This window comes from Tigriopus californicus, chromosome 10 (genome assembly GCF_007210705.1).
Source record: "Tigriopus californicus strain San Diego chromosome 10, Tcal_SD_v2.1, whole genome shotgun sequence".
Taxonomy (NCBI): Eukaryota; Metazoa; Arthropoda; class Copepoda; order Harpacticoida; family Harpacticidae; genus Tigriopus; species Tigriopus californicus.
The window spans coordinates 2,593,018-2,606,618 of NC_081449.1; the positions used below are offsets into that span (position 1 = coordinate 2,593,018).

Consider the following 13,601-nt stretch of genomic DNA (forward strand, 5'->3'; position numbering starts at 1 on the left):
CAAAAGGCTGCTTGACTTTGGCTCGCTTGAACGGTTACGCATTATTTGGAACGATCTTTGAGTTGTTCCACGGGCGCTAGCTCTTGGAACGATGGAGCAACAAAACACAATCTTGATCCGAGAAATTCGATGAAGCGGGAGAACCAATCAAGCACTGACGAAAATGGGCGTCTTTTCGTGTATCCCTTATGTGGGCCTTTCTTCGCGTAAAACACCTCACTCCAAAAGTAGTTGAAAGATGCAAGGAGAGTCCTTCCTCTTTGAGAAAGTAGAAATAACTGCCGAAATACAAAGCAACTCATCCTTTTTCAAGCCACACCTCGAGATCATTAGGAGTGACTTATGAAACGATTTATTCATTCATAACAAAAGGATTTTGTCTGGAAGAAGCACTCCAAAGAATTGGTTCGTTGGTTTTGGGCCTTAATGGCACCGTTCCAGAGCAAATTTCAGGGTTTCTGTTCACCATTTGGCATTTTTTTGCCAGTGAGAAAGGGTTGTTTCGTTGTGAAGGGCGAGAAATCATCCACTGAAGAGAGGATCATAAAACTTAATGGGTCCACGAAAGTGGACCAAAACACTAAGGTCCCCCTTTTGACGGACAAACTATTTTATCAAGACCCAATTGCTGGGCGTGGGTGGGTCCTTGTGGGAATGATTATGACTTCGATTTGAAACCAATCTCATAATGGGACATATTTTGGCTTAATGTATAGGCTAGTTTATTCTAGTACATATTTGAATTGGTTCGGTGTTCAGGAAGCAAAAAGAGCTTTGGCATCTTGGGAGGCTCTTGAATTTCGTATTTGGCCGCCTGCTGTGGTTTCAAGGTTACGGTCAACGATTGTAGTATTTGTGTCGTCTGCATGGGGTTGAATCCATTGAGGTCCTTGGGTCTACGTACAGTAAATGTAGTAGTATACGTTATGTACGTAATGTGGCACAATCTGTGGACTGGATGGAGGATGGACCATATGATTTGGTCCATGATTCACGAGGGATTTTGAATGTGGGACTCCATTAGTCTGGACGGGTGTCTTTGGATCGAGTGACCCACATGGTGACAAATGTGCCACTATTTGCTCAATCCCCTGGTAAAGTGTCGTGCTCGAGGAGGGGATCCTCGAAAAGTGCTCCATGCTGGCCTCGGTCGTCGCACAAAAGGGTCATCAGGGAAAACTTCGCGTAGGCAAAATCAGAAGGGCCCTACTCGCTCCAAGGTGAAGGAACGTCGTCTTATCAGATATTCCTGCACCTTCAATTTGGCAACCCAAACCCAGAGATATATAGGCTCAAATCCATCGTTCCTCGGGTGGGCCTCCTTCGCTCGACGGTTCCAAGAACAAGAACGATGAAGAAGAACAAAGTGGTGCCAGGTTATCTCAGCGTCCCAATAAAAAAAGTTAGATTGAAACTCGTTCCAAAGAGCACGGAAAACGTCTCAGCGGCATCAAGCACAAACCCTAGACGGGCCCACACCCACCCACGTACCCTCTCTTGGATGCTGAACCTAGGAGATTAAGCTTGAAACTTGAAGAAGAGTGCAAACAACCGCGAAATCCATAATGAATTGCTAATCCTGAGGGAAACATCCCCAACACTGTCAACTAATCACGTTATCTTTCCCTTTCAGGTATGTCAGTAAATCAGGGTGGAACGACCAATGGAATACATAAATTAAATCTCCATCCCTCCGCTTTTCTGTCGTCTTTGCCGATTTGCAGGGTTTATTTTAGAGAACTCCATGGCAAAATCAGAGAGATGTTTTGAATGCTCTCTATGGTTACTAAGTTCTTAATCTTTTGGGGCTTTCTTACGTTGCAATTTGATGCAGTATTAGTTTTCAGTGACAAAAAAAAAACAATTTATTAACTAAAAGCTGTGAGATGAGAACACAATGAACAGTTAAACGTAAAGTGTTTTGCAGGCTCTGGGTTGAATACGTTTTCTATCACCCGTGGTGTTTGTGCCACTACCTAAGTATTGGTGTAAAAATTCTTCCACGACAACTCCTATATTCCTACCAAAATAGCTTTAAAGCCAAGGCTAATTACATCAAGGTAAAAGAATAATTTTTAGAGTTTGATAGATGTATTGAATAACGAAACCGAGAATAAACTATACATTGTAAAGATGGGTCCTCAAGCGATTAGCTAGGCATTTCGGTCGTATACTAGCACGTAATACAATTCTGCGTCCTAGTGTTGCTTATTTAGAGCTTCTATTTTGATCTTGAGCCCTTTAAGGTTGCCTAATCTATGAATGGTGTGGCTTTTTCGTATCGAATATTGAAACCCATGGTTCTTAAACTATGATAGATCAAGGGGCCAGCAGGACATGAATTACTGCTGTGAACTACCTAGTAGAGCGATATTTCGATAAAGTCAAGGACACAGGAGCTAAAGGTATTTTGATTTAATGTTTAGCCCTTGGTGGGTTGAAATGACAACATACGCTCCGGCTTCAATCAATCGCTTTGTTTATAATATTTTATAATAAATAAAATGAAAATGAAGCAAGTTTTGAAGCAACCTGAGTTAATTCCATTGACCTCATATTTGTTACGTCGCAGGCAGGCAACCCAAATTTGCTTTTTTCGCAATGAGTAGATGGAAGTACATATCTGATGAGATATCATCAATCCCTCAAGGAGTTGATAGATGAGTAAGAAACTGCATTAAAGAGAGTAAGAGTAAATTGCGAGGATCGCTAGACGATTCAATCTAATTAATTAATAATCATCTGACAGGGGGTCAATGGGCAGCAAAACGCAAAATACTCGCAAAGAATTTAAAGTGAAGAAAATGTGATATTGTTCAAAGATCTCAAAACTTTCCCCAAAACATCCCCTGAAAGTAGGGGCCCACGATGAGGTTGGTAGAGACGCGCTCAACATATGTCAAGAATCAATGAGAGATCCTCATCGTAGCTGTTTGTTTACCCCGTTCCTTAGTGGCGCCCCCTTTTAGACATTCTAGTTCATTTCGCGCTCACTTTTTCAGCAACCACAGCGACCTCGAGAAAAGGTCGTACTTTCATTCTAAAGTTGGANGGGGTCAATGGGCAGCAAAACGCAAAATACTCGCAAAGAATTTAAAGTGAAGAAAATGCGATATTGTTCAAAGATCTCAAAACTTTCCCCAAAAACATCCCCTGAAAGTAGGGGCCCACGATGAGGTTGGCAGAGACGCGCTCAACATATGTCAAGAATCAATGGGAGATCCTCATCGTAGCTATTTGTTTACCACGTTCCTTAGTGGCGCCCCCTTTTAGACATTCTAGTTCATGTCGCGCTCACTTTTTCAGCAACCACAGCGACCTCGAGAAAAGGTCGTACTATCATTCTAAAGTTGGATATTTTCTCATAAGATTCACTCCTTGGCTTTAAGAAACTAGGCTCAGGCTATCCCGTTTTAGAACATGCTGCACTGGAGCTCCTTTCAGACTATACCTCTCTAGTTTTCAAACAGGAGTTAATGGCCGTTGATTGAAGCCGGCACATGATCTGCCTTTAGTTTATCAACCTATATGATACGTACTTACCATAAAAATGTAACAGTACGGAGTCACATGCTGAAGTGACGCTCGTCTCCTTCTATATCTTAATCTAATTTGTTTCCTTACCTCCACCCTTTATACACCTAGTAAAGTCACGGGTGGTTGAAAGAAGCGCCAATTTATTTAGTCATGTGTCTTGAGTTCTTTTCGGGTACTGCACGAGGTCATAAATTCTGAAATGAGATAATTTCACACTCATCTAGAGTCAAAATGATGGTGGTTGGTAACTGTCGAATATGTAAAGATAGACACACAGGCCTGATCTGACCCACACATCCAAATAGTGATCCAAAAGACTTCGTTATTTGTATGCTAGACCCATTACTACGTAATCAATCATGCCTAAAAAGGGGCGCCAGGGAAGAAAGGGAATGCACAAACACCGTTAGCTTTTCCTACTCAGTGATTCTCTTTTTTTTTGTTTTACACATAGTACCTATGATCTGCCAAGAGCAGGGCCTGCTTAAACCGATACCGAAAAAAGTAGCGCTTTACTGTTTCTCTTGCAAAAAACCATTTACGCCATTTTATAACGTTTAGTGAAAATGAAGCGCTTTACTGTTTCTCTTGCAAAAAACCATTTACGCCATTTTATAACGTTTAGTGAAAATGAAGTAAGATAAATGATTCCCGGCTTATTTATTTGATCGCAGCAGTGGCAAGTAAGCCATTGCATTTGAGACGGAATTTTAAAAAATCATGAACGCTAAAAATCCTTTCCGTTACCGTTACTGTTTTTAGAAAAGTAACGCGTTATTGCTAGCGTTACTCAAAAAGTCGCGCGTTACATGTAACGAAAATGGAAAGAAACCTCACGGAATGCAGGAAAGCGCGCTCTGACGGGCTGAATATCGAAACCTACAATAAAGCCTCAGCTTAGTTATTATCATTCCCAACTATGATTTTAAGAGGTAAGGTTTCCTCTTCAAATGGGTGGATTTTTTGCACTGGTCTGGCAATCCTCAACGTGGAATTGGTTGCCTTTGGTAAGAGCCACGAGTAATGAAGATATCCTCTGAAGTTGTGCTTAAAAGTACGACAAAAAAATTCGAAATGCCGTTCTCTCCAGCCCATTTCTTATTGATTCAAACCTCGAACTCAACCTTATTATTGCAAGCTATGAAATTGGAGATCTTCCAATCATTTTGGATAGGTGTTTATATTCAATCCTCCATGGAATAGAAAGCCTTTCCAATTTGCCTTTTCTCTGATCGTGAGAGCGGGAGATAAAATCGATATCTGCAAAACGTGTACAGATTTGTAAATCCAAGAAGAATGAGCCAAGTTTAGAGCCAATTATAATTCTCTTTTGGGTGTCCTTCTAGGCATTTCATTTTTCTATTCTGAACTTTAGCATCTGTATGTTGTTCTGGCACGGGTTAAAGATAAGACATTATGTCAAGACAATGAGTTAACCAATTCTAAATTTGGAGCACATTTTCTTGCAAGATTGTTGAAAATTTGAAAATTTTGTTCAAATTATTTTGATTTTCCAGACAGAAGCCTCAGGCAGAAAGAAATAAAGAGAGTTGTCCAAAATCCAAGTGCTAGGGCTGAATCCAATGGCATAAATAGTTTTGGCGTGGTAACCACTGACTTTGTTTGCTTGGGTGTTCAAGGTTAAAATGAAACACAAAAACTACTTCTTTAAGTGTTGTAAAGGAGGATTACTGTCCATCATGTACAAATAGACCCGAATTCGTGGTCCTTTTCATTGGACGAAATAAAAACATATTTGTCAATTTTGATAGCACTTTTCATCTGGAGTGATCTTATTATGCTTTTGATGTAACTATCTTCCGTTTATCATTCAATTATTACAATATAGTCAAGAACTCTAGCGCGATCCAAATGAGCAATTACTTGAACCCCCTATTTGCGAGTATTGATGATAGTAATGCCGACTCCATGTCCTCATTATAAACTCGATTGAATGCTTGCCAAGGTAACACTTTTGCTAATTTGTATCATAAACCCCACGTACAATTATTGTTTTCTCTCCTACCTCTATTTCACTCTCATTAATGAGTGAGTATATGTACGTTCACTAGACACAAAAAAGGTAAGCCCCATATGTCCATTGTTCCGGTTCACTAATAGACACCTTTGATGGATGGAGATGTGGTAGTATTTAGGTACTATTCTACCATCGGTCAGGGTTACCAGTCGTGGTCTAGCTCTTATTACCCACCCCTCACTATATCAAGCTTTGTGATTGGAAGGGCGCCCTAGCCTGGCAATCCTAGACTAGGAACTGATTTGAGCAAATGTGATCAGTAGAGAGCGGATTTCTAAGTTTATCACATAATGTGACATCTTCGGGTGCATTTTGACAAATTGATACTATTTTCTTCCATTTCACATTCATAGACGCTTCTTATTAGTTATAATCAGGGCTGAGAGAAAAAAGATGCAAATCTAATTTCCTTTGGAGGATTTTGTCAGCAAAAAATATTTTTCTCAGGACCGATAATTTTGTTGAGAAAAGGTGCATGTGGCATGTGTGTGTTGGGGGGGGGATGGATTGGAGGACTCAAAAATGAAAACATTGACATTCATCAAAATTAATTCTGAATTCTGGTTGAGGAAAAAGCTCATGGATACTTTTGAAGACGTATTGTAAGAGATACGTTTTGCACCTCCTTTAAATACTGCATACTGCATTGTGCCAAATTTCTTGGTTTGCTACAATATAGCAGTTGTTATCTAATTCTCGCGTTATTCCTGCTTGCCTTTTTGGCAAAAGCTCAATTTTTTCCTAAAAATGCAAATAGAACCTCAATACTTTCCGCGCAAAAGAGCAAATATAAGATATTTACATCTTAGTCCAGGTTTCTTCACACAAAGGGATAGCTAAAATGAAGCACCCACAGGAACCAGATTTGATCTAAAAACCTGCATGGTTTTGGATATTAATTAATAATCCAATTTACGACACAACTTGAAGGCCTTTTAGTTTCAAAACCTTGAAACAATGAAAGATATTGAAACCTTTGGTCATTGCTTGAAACTTTTGCAAAATTATTTTAATGTTGTCTTTTTATGTGTCTTAAAAAATATTCTTTAGTGATTATTTGGCTCTCAAAAACATTTTTTTCCCCGAGCGCCATAAATATATACATTTTCTTTAAAAAAAATTTCCGTGCCTTAGTTTATTCAGACTCTTAGTTGCACTTTTGAGATTTTTCAGTAGAAAATCAAGTCAAGGTTTATCACATCGTTTGCCTTGACTATTGAAAGCAAGAAATGTTAACCATTCAATTTTTAGTGATTGATCAATTACAACTTTTTCACTCTATCGCTGAATGTTCGAGTAACCAATGGAGAAAAATCACTTTTGGTGCTTTCTCAATTAATTTCTATAACGTTATTTTGACTGGCAGCTGCGACAATGAAACTAAAAAAGGTGAAATTGAGTATTCCTAAGAGCAGGAGGCTTTTTGTATAATTTTCACCATTTTGATCACATGCTCCTTTCTTATTAGAACACTTTGTATTAAACACTGATCATAGGTTTTCGTACAATACAAGTCACTTTCCAATCTGCCCTCTAGCTAGCGATCAACATCGTCCACAATATGTGTGTATAGACAACTCTGACTGATCCATCCGCATTGGAGAAATGATCCTTCATCTCGCATTTCCAGACTTTGAGGCCTGAACATTTTTTTGTATGACCAGCATACAATTCCAATCCATCGATGTGTCTTAACAAGCGTAGCTCTTCAATTCGACAGAGGGCTATTTGTACTGTTACATGATACCACACCACTTCCTGTTCTGCTGACCCTTCATATTGTCTGTCTGGCACATGTTCTTGTGTACAAGTTGTGACTTTGGAGAAGAAAAGATTTCTTTTGATCTTCAATTTCACTCTAGTTTTGGGGTCAGCTCTCATGAGCCTGTTTGCAATGCCTTTTCCAGCTTTTCTCCAAAATTTCTGTTCCACTTTCCATGTTCTTCCGAGAGCTTTTCTAGTAACGCCGTTTGGCAGCGCAATTCACCGTTGGTTCTATCTTTACGTGCGAGCCCAAGTCCGATCGAGGCTCTTGTTTCCTGTTGTACAATTTGGCCCAGGGCTCGTCGGAGTTTGGCACTGTAAGTCAGAGTTGCACGAACTTGAAGGAACACTTTTTGAGGGTGAAAAAGACGGCTGAGTGTGTTTATCTAGTTTTTTTTGCTCATACTAAAGTGAGTGTGGTGCCACGGGAAAACCTTGTTGAAGATAGTTGGATAAGATAATAATTCAGTGAATAGAAGTGACTCTCCTCCACTACAGCTCATTTCAGGTTTTTAGACACAGTTTCCACCAAAGAGTGTGAGGTTCGACCTTCCAAGTGTTCATAATATGGAACACAGGTTTACAAATGTAAAAGAATGTATGTAAAGGGATTGTACCAGCTCTGGTAAGCTGATAATTGCCATTTGTTATACCCGTCCATCTTCTTTTGGCACATCCACCCTCAAGAAGCACAACCGAGTGCAATGCAGGAAAGTCCATTTGTGTAATCTCCGATTGAAAAGCCCAAGCGAACTTGTTTGGCGGAAAAATCGTCTTTCTCGTGTCTTATCAGTTATCACCCATTGCCAAAAGGTTTTCTTCTTCCCTTTTCTTTTGCACTTTGGACGGAGGTGTGTGTGTGTATATGGGAGGGGGGCGGGGAGGGGGGTTGTCTTGAGTGACCTCATTCCCGTCTTGGGAATCGACGACAACAACAATTGGTATTTGTCTGCCAAGATTTGTTCCTGACTTGCTCCACCCTTTGTCTCCTAATTACAGGTTACCAGACTCTTAACCCGATAACACGGGAACCCTTCAATTGTTGTTGATTGTCCCACGTAGTGCACACTCTCATTCAAACAGGTCTCATGAACAATGCATGAAAAGCCATTCATCGAAATTGGAACAGAGATATCATTTATTTTTTTATTTTTTTAGGGAGGGGGAGGGGGTGAGGTAAAATGTGGAATAGGTCAGTTAACGTACAATTTAGTGCTTCGTTTTTGAAACGACTCATTAACTGGGCTTGCAAATGTTGGGCGAAATCCTGACAGCTTGATGTATGAGAAAATGGGATTTCGTTCCATTTCAATTTTGGTCCCTATTCAAGTAGAGACATCTTCAATGAGCCTCCCAGGAACCTGAAAAGATGTTCCAAGTCTCTTGAAAACTTCCTCTCTTTCTTTCAAAGCTCCTTGGCAAACTCATTCAAAGCAAATTGGCACACTTGTAATCATTTGTCAATGGATATTGAGCACTTGAAGGCATCCCAGTCGTTGCAATGCAACGCTCACTGAACGTTACCTTACTTGCATAGCTTTTTTATTTGTAAGGGAAGGTTTGACGCAAAAAATAGCACACCATCTCACACAATACCTGCAATACGTGTTTCTTTGCTTTCTTTCAAGTCGGACTTTTTCCACCCTCGTTCGTTGGCCAATGCAACGGCTGAAGAACTTTGACTGGAACGAGCCCGGTAAATAGGGAACTGGGGCGTGAATAAATGGTGATCATTTGGAGTAATGGACTCTTTTTAACCAGAGGAGGGTAGAAATGTCTTCAGTCAGAGGAAGTCCCGAGGATTATTCGGCAACTTGTTTACCAAGAACATCCAACCGGATGGTTCGTCTTTGGTAAGAATGCCGCCGGAACAGGCGACAAGCTCGCCATTGATTTCCATCCCTCTGAAATCTGGAACACGAGAGTGGTCCCAACTTAGTTGGTTAATGCCATATTTGGCGAGTGTAAAAAGGATAGGAGTTATTTATGGCCAAAGTTGGTGAAACCGGGAGTCAAGAGGAAGAGAGTAAATTAAGTCAGAGGCCAAGGTCATTATTTCGCGAACTTAACTCCGCGAGTATCGTAAATATACTCTTGACGGCGGGTTTCTCTCGGAGTCATTAGCCATTCTTATCCGCACGATCTCGATAACGAGACTTCATCTCCTCTTCTGTCAGATTCTTTGGACCAAGATATATATCTCGGGCCAACACGATTTGGTTCATTTGCGATCAGGCAACATGGTTATTTTGATCAAAACCGAGGTTCGCAAGCGGCCTCCCGATAAAAATAGAACACTCTCCAAAAATGGGTGTTAGGGTATATCTTCAATAGTAAAGATCACCAAAAGCAATACACATTGGGCATCAGACTATCGATGAGAGGCGGTTTCTCTGAAATATGATCACTGACATTATTTAGCACTTTTGGTCTTTACTTCACAAGGACGCGAAAGCGATGGTTGGATCACTTCTGGAGGCAGTAGTGTACGGTACGTCCATGAATGGGATAACGGTTCGATCCCTTCTCGCTTGATCACTCCTTGAAAGATCATGACTCACGTCATTAATCCATATTATCTACATAACTCCGAGCCAGAATCCCGTTCATAATTAATGGTGTATGTGCGAGATCCTTGAGCTTATTCTCAAATTAGTTTGGGCCGCGAATCCTGGCCTTGTCGTCTCCGTGCACCACCAAATACATACATAGAGTAGACGGTACTGAAGTATCCTTATCCTTATATGGAAGCTGTGACTTTCGCATTTCGTTTCATCCAGTTTGTCGTTTGTTGGGAAAATATTTGCATTCGTCTTGGGACATGAAACAAAGATGAACGATGATGACGCCTCATATCGGTCTTTGTCACAAGTCACAGCCAAGTTCAATGTCATGTGTCTTCTTGGCCCAAAGCCATTGACAATAACAGTTCCAATGTGGATTCTGCTTGGACCACTCCACCCATGGACCAAATCCATTCCAACGGTGCCATGACATATTGCAGAATATTTTAGGCTGATATGATCCAGGAACAGCCAGGGTTAGGTGGGACCACCTCCATGGGTTAAGAAGTCCCTTGTGAATGTTTGTTTGAGCTTTGGTGCACCATTCGTTGGATGACATGCATGCAAACAAGTGAGGACGAAAAGGGCCATACAACCCGGGGAAAAAAAGAACTGTTGTAAGAAAGATCCCCCAGGCTCACGTTTCAGGAATATTTCGACCCAAAATAGGGATCGTTGGCCTATCTTTATATCTTGGATGGACATTACAATAACGATGGCCTCGGCCATTTCGCATCGAGCAAAATGCACATCCAGTCGTTCCAAACAGATTTGTGCTTAAGAAGGCAAAAAATTCTACATGGGTTCAATTGGATACGACCAACATTCAAGGTAAGCCTTAAAGTGAACTTTATGCCATAATGTGGTCCTTGAAATGTGTCCATCTTATAATGGTAGTGTAAAACTTGCTCAAACTTGACACAGAGTTGTGGAAAGAGTAAAGCTTTGACAACATCAAGACCTTGATTCCTTTTCTTCTGTTTTTAGATTTGCAAAATAATAAAGATATTCATTTCAAAGGTGCGAGTTTAAATGACTTAAAGGTGCGCTAAATAACACGTGGTCAAGAAAAAAAAGAAATTTAGCAATTTCGTGCTAAGACATTTCATGCAAAAAAATGATAATGGAAGCGAAATTTAGTTTCAGGTTATACGAAGCAGAGATACTTAGATTGCATAATTTGAATCTCGAAAAGAAGTTAGAATCTATTGTAAAAGGCATATCTAGAAAGGTTTACTTTTACATAGCACATTGATCAGATTACGACCATTATCGTTGGATCGGGTTTGGATGAAAAAAAAACACCATATCTGCATTTGAAACTACGTACTATTTCCGAGTTTTCAAATGATGATATCAAATATATTAAATCCTCATATTTACTGACGCAGAGTTTGACATTGACTGGATCTCTTTCTAGTCCATTCTTTCAAATGACAAATCCAGTTCACTTTCATAAATCGCCCATTCTTCTTTCTGCTTTCTTGATCATACATTCAGTCTCATAATGCTTTTTTTACTTGATTTCTACATGTCTTCAAAGAGGATTAAAAAATCTGTCGCTCATCAGCACCCTCTTTTCAATGCTATTCTTGTTTGACGATATTCCAGATTGCTCTAACTCAGCATGTATCATCAAGTTAAGTACAATGGTGGGAATCAGGCTCAAGGGAGTGCGTTTTAGGGTTTCATGTCAAATGCGGAGATCATTCTCTTGGGAACGAGGAAAGCTCGACTTACTGTTATGTCATGCACTCATGTCGACTCTACTATAGTACAGTGTGTACTACTGGTGTACGTGGATGTGTCAGTTTCATGTCAAGTTCGTCTGGACGACTCATTTTGATCCCATTTTATTTCAATTCCACATGCACCGTCTCTTTGGAAGCAAATCCGGTGACAAGGCCGAACTTGGGAATAGAAAACCCCTCTCCCTTTTTTCCGCTGAATTCTTGAATTTCCAATCTCTCCCGCCCCCCAACTGAGAGAAAGAGAGAGATAGTTGTTCCCAGTCGGGGGTATAAAGTCTACTAATGACATCAGATCGGGGGAAATGGATCCCAGGGAACCCGAGGGTACTTAGCAAAAAGAACCCCCCCTTGTGTTTCTTAGCTCAGGCGGAATTTGGGGAATGCTGCCGTCTTGAAATCAAGAGACAGAAGAGCCAAACCATTGGATAAGACAATAAGGAAACGCTTCTGAGCTCTTTTAGCATCGCTCTTGTTGTCTGGTTGGAACGACCTTCACCAATCCCGGGCGTGGTCTTTAAGGCTGTTTAAGTAAGACAGGGAACGGTAAAGGCTGTCGGTCCATAGGGGAATGTGGGTGCATTCCTATTATGAAGTAGTGGTCCGTGGACCGACAAGTCTACGTACCCATCATGGGACCATGGGATGGGTAGAGCAGAAGAATCAGAGAGCGAAGGACACGGGCTCATCCGAGGATAAGAATCGGAACGAAAGATAGACCTTGATCCTAGTTTAATGACTGGGAACACAAAAGAATGTTGACTCAATTAGGATATTGCCCCAAAAGGAAAAGACCAGATAAGCTATCCGCCCAGATTTGTCAGTTATCATCACCGAAAAGGACAGCTGCATACGCATCTGAAAATAAGCTATTACTAGAGCTCTAAGAAGACAAGAAGCGTCACTCCTATGAGGCTAGTGAGCTAATTCATGGTAACACTTCATCGGCAAAGACATTGAGCCAAACAATTTCTCTTACATTATTCACATTCAAAAAATCTCTACAATCATTAATTAGGCTCTTAGCTTCATGGATTGGATAGTTTTTTTTCTTCTTCTGGAGTTAACTAATCGTAGCCAAAGTCAAATTCGAGCACATGCCCAATGACGGATACACTAATACTGAAATATTTCTGGAATGTCATTTCTATGCCTAGAACCCCAAGGAATAGCATTTGCGCCAGACTTGAGATTCCATTCCAGATGATGGATGGAAGGAAAACTTAAAACTGACTTGGAAACGTGATCACCGGGTTTTCTTGCTTGGTGTTTTAGGCCCAATTTTGGGTGTTTTCGTGCCATGTGAGTATGGCCTTGAAAAGGTCACAGGCGGGGATTTGTCGGTAGAAATAAATCTGGCTCACAACGGGATAGGTTGAGTCAATCAAAGGCTTACCTTGAACCATTATCAGGATCATCGTACAATAGGGAAGATTATGGCTAAGATTAAAGACGTGGACAATTTGTATGTGAAACCTTCACCTTTGATGTGTAAGGGTGCATTTAGGCTGGGATGGAAAGCCTGAAGTGAATCCGGTTTTTGGACCGAAGTGCCACTACTTTCAGCCGTAAGATTGAATTTTCGATACACTTCCATTCCTATAATAGACTCAATCCTGAGAATATTTAAAAGCATCACGTTTTGAGGGGTATTAATCCTTTGAAGTTCAATTATTACTCCTCTACATACTAAGATTGATATCTTGGCATGGTTGAAAGCTGAGAGAATTGTCATAGTTGCAATAGGCATGGATGACAATTCCATACTCTAATGAAAATTTGTGGATGGTAATAATTGTTGGAGTGCTTATAATTTCCAGGCGCTTAAGAATGTGGCCAACGTTCTCGTAGTGGTCTCGCATTCTTACTGAATATTTACTGTTATTGTAGCATTTCTACGATGAGTAATGGTGTGTGGTTATAAAGTGGCTCCTTAGAAATAATTTTGCT

The 13,601-nt window shown here is 40.5% G+C and overlaps 1 protein-coding gene across 4 annotated transcripts in view; it reads left to right on the forward strand.

Moving 5' to 3' along the window:
- Nucleotides 1-13,601, forward strand: part of LOC131889614 (band 7 protein AGAP004871-like) — a 67,176-nt gene that overhangs the window by 33,645 nt on the left and 19,930 nt on the right. The window contains exon 1 of one of the 4 annotated variants that reach the window (XM_059238754.1): nt 7,640-7,876. The exons of 2 other annotated variants lie outside the window; for them this stretch is intronic. The gene's annotated coding sequence lies outside the window, so the exon portion shown is untranslated. Of the gene's footprint in view, nt 1-7,639; nt 7,877-13,601 lie in introns of those variants that run through there. One more of the 4 variants, XM_059238753.1, reaches the window with a different exon arrangement.